The sequence below is a fragment of the Humulus lupulus genome, chromosome 3, assembly GCF_963169125.1.
Source record: "Humulus lupulus chromosome 3, drHumLupu1.1, whole genome shotgun sequence".
NCBI lineage: Eukaryota > Viridiplantae > Streptophyta > Magnoliopsida > Rosales > Cannabaceae > Humulus > Humulus lupulus.
The window spans coordinates 205,283,546-205,296,151 of NC_084795.1; the positions used below are offsets into that span (position 1 = coordinate 205,283,546).

Genomic DNA, 12,606 nt, shown 5'->3' on the forward strand with positions numbered 1-12,606 from the left:
TTATTCTTGGTTAAAATATCCTTCAAGAATTTCACATAGTTGGGCATTTGTTCCAAAGCTTCCACCAACGGTATATTGATGTGAAGTTGTTTCAAAACATTTAAAAATCTTCGAAATTGACCATCTTGTTGCTGCTTTTGAAATCGCTGAGGAAATGGTGGAGGAAGCTTACTCATAGTGTAACGGCCCAAATTCACTAATAAGGCTTAAGGGCCTCGATTAGTGTGCCTGGAGGGCATAATGGGAATTATGTGTGACTTTAATGATTAAGATGCATGATTATAATTTAAAGCATGTTATATGACTATTTGAATATTTGAGATGCATGACTATGTGTATTAGTATGCATGTAGGCCCTGATTAGGTTAGAGGGGCATAATCGTAATTTTAGCTATTATGGGCATAACTGCTTTGATATATGTGATAATTTTCGAGACCACATTATTATGTGGATATATCTGTGATCTATGACTCGAGACGATCCTAGTGAGCAAAGTAGCGAGAAAGTCATAGCGGGGATTTAAACCCGGCTCGGGGTGGGCTCAGGGGTATAAATGGGAATTTAGTGGATATACTGGAGTCTATTTTGACATTAAGGAATATTATTGGTGATTAATTAGGTATCGGAAGTTAAGCGGGAAATAATAGAGACACTCGAGGAGATAGCGGGAATTGAGGTGAAATGACTAAAATGCCCTTAAGTGGATTAAAGGGTTTAGAATTAATAGGGAGGGCATTAAGGTCATTTGGCTTTTAAAGATGGGTATTACTGAGGCTTTATGTTAGTGGGATTTGTAGAATATTACAGAAGTCTGAAAAGAGAAAAGGGAGGAAAAACATAGTGGTTTTCCTTTGAGTCGGTTTGTGGTTCTCTTACCATTTTTCTCCATTCTTCTTGAAGTAAAATTCAAAGGAGAGCTAGTTCAATTAAGCCACAAGGTTACTGAGCTAAGATTGAGGATTTGACAAGGGTTTATCAAGGTTAGGCCATCACTTGAGGTAAAGTTCTATAATTTCTTCAGTTGTTGGTTTGGTTTCTAAACTATGGTGTATAAGTTGAGTTTGATGGGGAACTTTGGGGAAATTTAGGGCAAAGGTTAAGGAAAAGCAATCCAAGGAGGTCTAGAGACAGCTTGAGGTCGAAGTTCCACCAAAGGTATAAATTCTAAACTCCAACATTGCTATTCAATTGGTTTCTGCTGAGTTTTAGTGTTTAGGAGTGGCTATGGTGAATTCTGAGTTTGTGGATGCATGTGCTTGAGTTCTAGGTATTTTGGGTGGTTGGGATGAGTGGAGTATGGTCATAAGGTTGTTTTTGAGTTTGGGAAAGATTTGGAAGAGTTTTGGTTGAGGTTGGTTCAAGGAAATCACAAGAAGGAAAATTGAAGCTGGTCTGCCTGTGACTAGCGCTACAGCGCTAGGCCAAGTTTGCTGATGAGGTTTTGCTTCTGTTTGTAGCACTGTAGCGCCCTCCCATGAGCACTATAGCGCTACCCTGCCTTCTGAAGGGGATTTTAGGGTTATTTGCAAGGGCTTTTGACCTAGGGTTTTGGGTTTGATTCCACCACCTTGTTTGGTGGAACTAGGACTTCCCGGGGGCTCGGGATTGGCCCCGAGGCTAGGTTTTGAACTTGAGGATTGATAATGACTTTGGCCCATGATTGTGATTAGGTGAGCGCTAGGGCTCGAGGGGGATCATGCTCAAGGAGTCGAGGGATCAAAGCTAGTAAATTGAAAGGTAAGAAAACTGCACCCGATTATATGTTTGTGATGGGACTAAGTGCTCCCAAGAATTGTATCGTGTCAATGATGGTATTACGCCATGGGACATGTAAAGCGGCCTAAGAGTGTCGTACATAGTATTTGCGCACAGGGCACAGCTTGGCAACTGGTAGCCGAGAATATTCACTGAGCTCAGCTTAAGCAGGCCGGAGTCAGTGGGATAACGGAGGGAGCAGCCTGAGAGCGCTAGCCCTAGTTATCATTTGTGCAATGATATGAAATATGAATTGATATGCTTAGTGTGTTGAATATTTGGTCATACTGAGTGATTATATGTTTGAGAACTTGTGATGCAATGTGAGATATGGATTTGTCCGTTGATTGCTTATGCTCTGTTGTTGTGTTTTCTTGCTGGGCCTTGGTTCATGGGTGCTACGTGGTGCAGGTAAAGGCAAAGGCAGATTTGACCAAGCCTGAGATGGAGAGCTCCGAGGTGGAATGTACATAGCCCGCTGTTCGATCGCCATGGTCGAGGAGTGGATCAGGACAGGGAATACCTAATTGTCTGTTTTTCCTTAATATGGCCTAATATTGTGTATAAACCGTGTGTCTTCTGTAAATAGTCTTTAAGCTTGATATTTTTGGGATCCCGTGTAAACAGATGATGCTTCTTAACGAAAATGTGGCTTTTGAGACCAAACCATTTTTAACCCTAGTTCCTTTATAGTTTCAGTAACACAATTTTAATTGAATGACTTGATTAGCAAGTCTGGCACTTTATAAACACACAGTGTAACGGTCTTGGCTATCCAAGACGTTACACATAGCTTCTCTGATGCATTTTGTTGAGGAATTGCTGCAGCATTTGCTTCAGGATTAGCATTTGACATTTTGAACTCACATCTCTTTCTTCCATTTCCACACTACTTTAGATTGAAGTGGGCTCACTTTTGCTCTTAGGATTATCCTCATTCAACTCCAGATTTTTACCATTCCTCAAGGTAACCACCTTGCAATGCTCTTTACCATCTCTCCTTGGATTTTTGGTATCAGTAGGAAAGGTGCCTTGTGGTCTATTCCTTAACTCATTAGCTAGCTGCCCCATTTGAATCTCTAGGTTTCTCAAGAATATCGCTTGGCTCTGAATCACAACATCATTCTTGGTCATATATTCTTTCATTAAACTTTCCAACGAGCTTGATTGAGACACTTGAGAGGGAGGTGGTTGAGCTCTTGGTAGTTGTTGAGAAAACCCTGGTGGATATGTTGGCTTGTTTTGCATTGGTGCTCTGCTTGTACTAGCTCCTTGACCCCCCCCCCCCCAATGAGAAATTTGGATGCTGCCTCCACCTCGGATTATAAGAGTTTGAATATGGGTTATTAAGGTTGGCATTTTGATTCCCACATGACAAACGAAGCGGGATTCAAAGGACAACTCTCAAATGCGTGCCCATCTCCACAATAAACACAAGACACATCACCAACTTGTCCCATAACAGCTGGTTGTACCATTCCCCCCAAACTCATGTTCTTGAGAAGGTTAGTCATTGATGAATCTTGAGCGGTCAAAGATGTCAATGCATCCACTTCAAGTAAACCCGCTACTTTTCGACTTGTTGAGGCTCCAACATCGGACCATTGGTAATTGTTGCTAGCAATCCTGTCCAAAATCTCATAGGCTTCATTCTAGGTCTTAGAGAGAATATCCCCATTAGCTGAAGCATCCAACACCATGCGAGTGGAAGAATTGAGCCCATTATAGAATGTTTCCATTTGTATACAATGTAGAATCCCATGGTGTGGGCGCTTCCTCATTAACTCATTAAATCTCTCCCAAACATTACAAAAGGATTCATCTTCCAGCTGCTGAAAAGACATGATTTCATTGCGAAACTTTGCATTTTTGGTAGGAGGAAAGTACTTCATCAAGAATTTTTCAGCCAACTCATTCCATGTAGTCATCGAGTCGGGAGGAAGGGTGTTGAGCCAACTCACTCCTTGTAGCTTGAAAGAATCGCTCACCTCCAAAATGAACGAAGATGAAGATGAGGATCCTAAGTAGGCAGCCCACTAAATTGTTCCATTGTCTGCAACATTTTGAACATCAGAGGCTTTAACTCGAATTGGGGTGCTTGAATTTCAGGCCTAACAATTCTAGATTGAGCTCATTGAACATGGGGGTAGCATACTCCCTTATGGCTCTCTCTCTCTAACATCAGCCATAGCATTCGCGTTAGTGATATTATTAGTACCCTCAACTCCTTCAACCTCTTCAGCCATATTAAGGTGATTTTGAGCCTGTTGTTCCCTTAGTCTACTTCTGAATGTTCGTTTAATCTCAGGGTCAATAGGAGCTAGTTCAATGTCTTCTTGCTCGTTCATACAATAGATCACCTGAGAAAACACAGAAACAAGAAAACAGGCTCAGAACAACAAAGAAAAGTAAATTGCAAGTAATTTATATTATAGAAATTTCTAATTCCAATCCCCGGCAACGACGCCAAAATCTTGTTGTGAAAATTTAATTGATGTAAATACAAAAGTGTACGCAATCACACAAGTAATGCAGTAATAAGTAAATAGTCTCTAGAGGGATTGCAAAATAGAAAAATAGGCATAATAATTAGTAAACAACTTAAAGGTATTATCAATTAAATGGGCTGTTTGTAAGCTAAACGAAATATTAAAAAGATGAAAACACTGAAAATAAAACTGACTATACAAAGTAATTAGAAAGAAATATGTGGATTGTAGAATGAACTTGAATTATTAAATACTCTTATGTCAATTATATTGAATAGATTGCGGCAGCAATATTTTAGCAAAACTCGTATGTTAACAAGAATTCAATAAAAACTCATAAAACTTTCCCAAATTCTATGATAATAATTCTTTACCTAATTAAACATATTCCTATGCCAAATCAAATTTAAGAATACAAATTCAAGAATCAATTCTCAAAAAGTTACACAAGGAAAATAACACATCCCTATGTTATTTACTAGCATAATCTACTACAAACTATGAACTTGTGTCATCCATGCTCTTTCCATTATATTTAATCCTTCGGGCATCAAACATAATTAGAAATCTTGCCATTGCTGGCCAAACAACAACAAGAAATTAACAGTAATGCACACTTGAATGAACAAGAGAGCTTTTACTAAAATAAGGTGCAAGAAGTTACTACACTATGACATAGGGTTCATCAACAATTCAAGCCACAAAAAATTAGTTCATGGCTATTTTAATGAGCAATAATCCAAGTTCAATACTACCCATAAACATCATAATAGAAATTGAGATAGAAAATACAAGATGAAATTTAGAAAAGAAGAGAAAGATCAAATCCAAATGATGATGAATCTTCTTTATGCGTTCTCCTCTTCTTCGTTCTTGTTTCTCTAGTTTTCTTCCTCTGTCTTTTTCTCTCCTTTTCCAAAAAATGGCAGACCCCTGGCTTTATATGGCTGCTCTCATCTATGTACCTCTAGGTTTCCTAATTTAGCTATCTAAGTACAAAATTGCCTCTCCTTTTTGGTTCATACGTGGGTTTGTTTCCTTCTTTTCTTTGACATTTTCTTCCAATATTGATTCATGCTCTCTGTACTTGCCACCTCAGCCACTAATCTAGCTCACCCTCTGAATTTCCAAGCATGCATAAATTTCAAAAAGCAGCCTGATCAAAATGCTTCAGCAAAATCTGCTTTGCTACCGCAAACCTACTGTTTCAGCAATAAAAATTTAGCTTAGATAGTTTCCAAATTTTAGTTTCATTCTTTGTACAAATATCTATCCATGAAACTATTGTTTTCAACCCATTAGCTATTAAAATCTACAAAAGCAACTAAACTTAACTAAGATCATAAAAACACAAAAGTTAGTTCAAATAGCTAATAATAAACTAACATCACCATCGATTTTCCCACATTTATAAGTTCAAAAGCACAAGAAATAACTCTTTATTTAATAATTATTTGTTCCTAAACATCCCAATGGTCCAAAACCATAAAATCCAAAATCTCAAACCATCCAAAAACTCATCAAACACATGAAATCCAATCTAAGCTTAAAAACTCGATAACTCAAAACTTAAAATTTGGATTACCTCTGATTGAGTTGTTTCCCAACTAAATCATTCGGCTAAAGAGCTTCTAATCTTCCCTAGAATCGATATGCCTTGATCCTTGCCTGAATCTGAGTCCTAAAACTCGAGTTTCCTTTGAAAATGCGAATGACGTCAATAAGGGAACATGAGAAAGAGAGAGAAAGAACGTTCTAAACGTTCTTTTATGTTTCTGACAAGTTACTACAAGCTTAAGTAACCTCAAGAAAATCCTATTACTTGGGGTCCCAAAAACGTCCCCTGTGGTAAAATAGTCAAACTTCCTATAATTCCCTCCTAATCTCATTGACTCCCAATAAATCATCAAATAATCATTCACATTACCCAATATCTCGATAATGTGCTAAATACCCAATATACCCCTTGACTCAATCTGAGTCAAGTATGAGTCCCGTTGTGACTTTTCCATTAGCTTACTTCATAGGATTATCTCGTGCCGAGTAACCCAAGCATATCCACAAAATAATGTGGTCCGCACACACATATATCACATATATGTCAAATATACCCAAAACGGGCCAAATTACAACAATTACCCAATTAAACAGAAATGGGCCACATGCATATTTAATACACCTAAACATGGATATCAAGTCATATTATAATATTACTCACATAATCACATAAGGATGCACTTAAATATCATATAATCACATAATTTCATAATCTGCCATCCTGGCGCCCTAATCAAGGCCTTAGGCCTTATTAGGAAATTTGGGACGTTACAACTATCCCCTCCTTACTGTTTGGGAATATCAACCCCGCATAACTGATTCCAGTTCCCAGGTCGCTCCCTCAACCTTACTGTTTATGTATAATACCGTAACCCTAGGTATAGCTTTGTTCCTCCAAACACTGTTCTTTCTATCTCATATTTGGACTGGCTATTCCTCACAAGATAACTTAGCCTCTAGCTCTAGATCCTCTTAACTCAACACACGAGTCTTGTCTAGCACATTTTTCCTCAACATGGAAATATAAAATACACTGTATATGGCTGACAATGGCAAAGTTAAGGCCAATCCATAGGCAACCTGACCGGTCATATCTAGGATTTCCAACGATCCTACTAATCTAGGGCTCAATCTTCCCTTATCTCCTCACCCCTTTCCATGGTAATACTCTAAGGAAGATACAATCTTCCACTTGGAACTCCACATTCCTTCACTTCAAATTAATATAACTTTTCTGTTTATTCTGAGAAGTGAGCATCGAAGCTCTAATCTTTTCAATACCCTCAATGATCCTCTAAACCACCTCAGGATCCAAATATAACATCTCACTCATCTCATCCCAATCAATGAGCGATATTCATATCGTACTATACAACATCTCATAAGGTGCTCTTCCAATAACTAGATTACTCTCTTTCTGATTTACCATCGGTCTGAGGATAAAAAGTTGTGCTAAACTCCAGCTGTATACTCATCGCCTTATGCAATCTCCCCAAAACTTGGAAGTAAAAGCAGGGTCCTCATCTAATAAGAAGGACCTCGAATTCCATGAAGGTGTACTATCTCTCTCACAAAGAGATATGCATACTGATCAACTGTATTGCTCATCGATACTGATAAAAGTGAGATGACTTTGTATACTAGTCCATAATGACCCAAACTGAATCATGATGATCCACTATCCTGAGCAACCGCACCGCGAAGTCCATCGCGATGTTTCCTTACTTCCACTATGGAATACACAAAAAATGTAATGACCTTACTGGGTGCTGATACTCTATCTTGACCTGCTAACAAATTAGGAACTTTGCCACGTATTCAGTCATGTCCCTCTCCATCCCAGGCCACCAATATAAAGCTTTCAGATCATGGTACATCTTCATGATGCCTAGATGAAGAGAATAAGGGTAGTATGAGATTCATTCAGAATCTCCCTTTTATTACCAGTCTCCATTAGATTCCAAGTCTGATCCCTTTTATTACCAGTGTCCATTCAGAATCTCCCTTTTATTACCAATGTCCATTAAACTCATACCTGGCACTGCATAATCCTTAACTAATCTAGCTATGGCATTCCCCTGATTCTTCCCATCTATGGGTCCCTCAACTGTTTTTTCTTTGATCCTCTCTAAAATTGTAAACTCAAGTGTAATGTTGGCCACCTAGCCCACCAATAACTCTGCTTTAGTTCTGGTCATACCCTTCAACTAACATGTTGCTTAGGCAATCACCTTTTCCAATCTGTAGGAAGACTCAGAACTTTTCCACAAAGCACATGTAATATCCTGCCCATCCAAGGAAACTCCTTGCCCTCTGAGGCGTTCCTTGACCTTGTCCAATCTCTAACTAAGAGTATACTACAATACAGTCAATCAAGACGATGAAAAATCCAATTTAGATCATCTTTGAATACTCTGTTGAACTAATCCATCAAAATAACTAGGCATCAATTGAATCCACAAGACATAACTCAGTACTCTTAGTGTCCATAACTGATACAAAAGACAGTCTTCTGCTTACCCTTTTCCTTGATCTTCAGCTGGTAATAACTAGATCAAAGATCCACCTTAAATAATATTGTCTTACTCAAACACTGAACCTTTAGTTCCTACAGCTCTGCTGAAGCCATTCAATATAGTGCCCTAGACTAGGCTCCGTCCCTGGCGTCACATCCAAACACTCATAGACTAACCCAGTCTGTCTTGGTCTTATTGGCATGACCTGAGTGGTATCCACCACACTAGCTAAGGGTCTTATTCATTCCTCCTACCAAAGGTCCTTAGCTTTAAGTACAGATGTCATAAGCATACCGGTCCATGCACCTTGCCAACACATACAAGGGTTTCTCACCCTCAAGCCCAAGGGTTACAATCCTTTCCTTGTAGTCTATCACTGCCCCATATTTGGCTAGCCAATCCATATCCAGGATCATACTAAAGCTAGTCAACTCCCTTCTCACCATAACCTACCCCATCTCTTAAAATTACTAATGGAGTATCAAATTCCCATCACAGCATAACCATGTAATCCGCATATCAAGCCTATGCTTTTCTAGATGCAACAAGCAAAGAACAACATGGCACCAAACTAATTAACATAATACAAAAATAAGAATTAAAAAGCTAACCTGCCACCACTGAGGAACCAGCCTCAGTCTTAGTCTTAGTCTCTGACTCTGACTAGATCAGAGTGAACTCTCGAGCTGGAGTCGAGTTGTCCGCCCCCTTTGGCTGATCATTCCTTCACCTTGGGAAATCCCTCTTATGATGCCCAAACATCCCACATAAGAAACATGCCCTTGCTCGACATTCTCCTAGATGGTGAGTCTTACACCGAGTGCATGTTGGGTAGGGTTTCCAATCCTCGTTCTTGCCCGATCCAATAAACGGAGGTATCACCGCTTGAGATCTGCGCTCTCCGACACTCTCCTTCCCAATCTCATTTCTTGTGCTCTCAACAACAAGAGCCTTCCTTACCACCTGAGCGTAGGTAGAGATTTCACGTACTGGGGCGACTCTAATGCCCTGAGCTATTCTAGGATTCAATTCCATGATAAACCTTTCCTTCTAAGCTACTTCCATGGGTACCATATCAAAAGCAAACTTGGACAACCCACTGAATCTGTTAACATACTCTGTTATTGTTGCATTTCCCTTAACCAAGTTCATAAACTCATTTGTTTTAGCAGTCTTGACTGCATCATAGTATCATCATTCGTTAAACAGCTTCCTAAATTTTTTCCAGTTCATCGCAGTTGTATCTCGTGTCTGGGACACCACTTCCCACCACGTCCAGGAATCATCCCGTAATACATATGTAGCACAGATTACCCTATCGTGACCTACCACCCCTATACTGTCGAGGATGGAACTGATCATACCCATCCATTGCTCAGATCTGAATGGATCTAGGCCTCCCTAAAAAATTGGAGCGTAATATTCTTGGAATCTTCCACATAGATTCTCTCACCTGTTCTTAACCTTAGGCTGAGCTAATAACAGTGCCACTCTTGGCATAACAAAGGAAGATGGGTTCCCTGACAGATGTTGCTGTTGTTTTAAACACTTGATCTCTTCCTCCTGCCTCTGCAATCTTAATTGCATATATGTAAACACATGTTGCAAATTCTGAGGGGCAGGTGAAGGGTTAAAGCCCTGGCTGAAATTTGTAGCCTCGGTATAACCACCACCGGATCACATTAACTGCCTTGGGTACATAACCTCTGATTAGTCTATAATCAATAACTTTACCCATTAAGCATGATAAGCACATTCAAAAGCCTTCCCCCGCAGGAAAAATCACATAACACCACATTCATATACCACTTTGGTGCTAAAAACACGCCACAACATTCACACATCAATCCATAACCCCTGCTTTTCCAACCTACATACCATGCTCTCAACTCCAGCATGGAAATAACACATTTATATATTCAATGAGCAGGTAATCACATAATCATATCAATATTCAAGGGCGAAGCCCTAATAGATTCTCATGCTCCCTTATATAGTATGAAGGTAAAGCATTTACATTCTATTTAAGCAGTTAAGCACATAACCACATAAATAGTTACCATACCTTGAGTGAAGCTTGTCTTTTATGACGAGTGCTAAACCTTGGCTCGCTCTGATACCAAGTTGTAACGCCCTACTACCTAGGGACCATTACACTGTGTATTTTAAATAGTGCAAAACTCGTAAAACGAGTTATTTTTCCATAATCGTGTAACTAAATGTGATTAATGGTGTTGACGCGGTTCTTCGCCAATAGGTAATTAAGAAATGAAGAGAAAGGGATTAGTGCTAAATGTGAACCGAAACTGATATAAGATCTTAGAAAAGGACAGAGGTGACACAAGACACGTTTTTTGAGTGGTTCAAAGGTTAAAATCCTTCTACTCCACTAGTCAGTATTATTGCTTTATACTGGATATTTGATTACAGGGCCTTTTTTACAATAGAGAATCCAACCCTTATTAAGTCCCAGGGTCTCCATATTTAAAGGAGAAGGCACCTAGGAGTTGGTAAGAAGGTCATCCCGTGACCCTTTTATCTATCACATCAACTCTGTGACATTCATGATTAATTCCTAAACCTGACACATAAGTATGGTCAAATCGATAGGTAAGGAGATAATGGGCCGCACGACCCAACCCAGTCGTGGGTGTCTGAATACGCACATTCCTGCTGCGTGTCCGAGAAGTCAGGGGCATATCAGACACATGATGTCTGATATATGCACGTTTACCTTGCGTGTGTTAACTTTACAAAGGGTCATAGCCTTCATACTAAGTTCGTACCACGAGCTGGATACTTAACTCGACCATAGGCCTTCAGAATCCGGGGTCAAATCTTGTGCAATCTTGGCGAACCCTTGAGTTTCCTCGAGCTAAGGAGGTACGACCTAATGACAGAAGCTCTGGTCTGTGGGACATCCACGAGATAATTATGATTAGGCTGCAGCTCGGCTCGCTAATCAGCCCGTGGGAAAAACAGGGCGTACAAATGGTTTAGGGTTAAAATTTTTGGTCAAAGATACAATGTTTCACTAAAACATGCTCATAAGCAATTCATAACATGTCTTCAAATCATAATAGGCATGCCTAGCAGTAATAACCCTATTCATGCATGTAGGCAAGTACACATAAATGATTGTGGAGTCCTGTGCCATAAGTAGATGACTGTTAAGTCAATTAGGGGTCCTGCGACCTGAATAGATGGCTATTAATTCTCTTTGGGGTCCTATGCCCTAAAAAGATGACTAATAAGTCTCTATAGGGCCCTGCACCATAAGCCATGTGATGTTCCAGTCACCTGAGCCTTTTAGCCCTGGCTCTGAGTAACTATCCTTAGACTAGCCAAGCACTTTAGTTTTCTTTGACTAATAGGTGGGTCAAGCATTTAATGCTCATGTTGATTAGATCTAATCATTTTGGCTTGTGTTCAATATGCTAATGCCGCTCTTGACTCATAAGTCAATTCCTTATGACCAGCGCTCAGTACTATTGCCGATCATGACTGATAAGTCAAAGCTTCACGACCTGTACTAAACCCTCTTGTCGTTTCCTAACTAATAAGTTAGTGCTTCCTCAATGAGGTAATGCAAATAGGCATATATCATATGTCAAATATCTAGATATAAGGCATTCAGCAGGCTTAATCAATAATCACAAGCATAATCATAATCATGCACAATTATAGAGACCCAAGCTCTGATCAATTCCATATTCAACATTCATGCCATGCCATAACAACATGTATAACATACATCACATACTGTGTCCAGTTTTCTTACCTTTGGACCAAGCACAGGTTACCAATTAGCGACCCTCTAGCACGATCCTGATTCTGAGCCCCTAGCAACAACCTAGTCACAACCATAATATAGAATCCCGTCAAAAAAAAGTAAATAAAGACATTCAGACCAAGTCTTAGCCTACAAGACGTCGACACCTACCAAACCGAGTAGTAGGATCGATCCGAGCCCTTAGCATTAAGTTCCCATGACTAAAAAACCAAACTGACCAAAACTGCAGAAGCAAGTCGTGGCTTGGCCCTTAGGGTCGCGACACGCCTCCCTGACAGTAAGCCCTCTACCTGGGCTTCAGTGTAACATCCCAGAAATTTCGAAAGATAATTCAAGCTTTGGTTGGCATGCCGGAGGGTGTAATTTAATATTTGTGCAATTATGTGTGTGTAATTATGAATAAAAATGTGATTATGTGAATTTAATTGTGTTTGAAGTCACATGCTTGGTAAACATGGGCATTTTTGTAAATTGAACCCGTTGAGGGTATGAGTG

General features: G+C 39.6%; 1 non-coding gene across 1 annotated transcript; it reads left to right on the plus strand.

Annotated features, from left to right (window-relative positions):
• Window positions 1-3,511: 3,511 nt before the first annotated feature.
• Window positions 3,512-3,618, plus strand: LOC133828378 (small nucleolar RNA R71). The gene has a single exon (XR_009891002.1). It is a non-coding gene; the product is annotated as a small nucleolar RNA R71 (small nucleolar RNA).
• The last annotated feature ends 8,988 nt before the right edge of the window (window positions 3,619-12,606 follow it).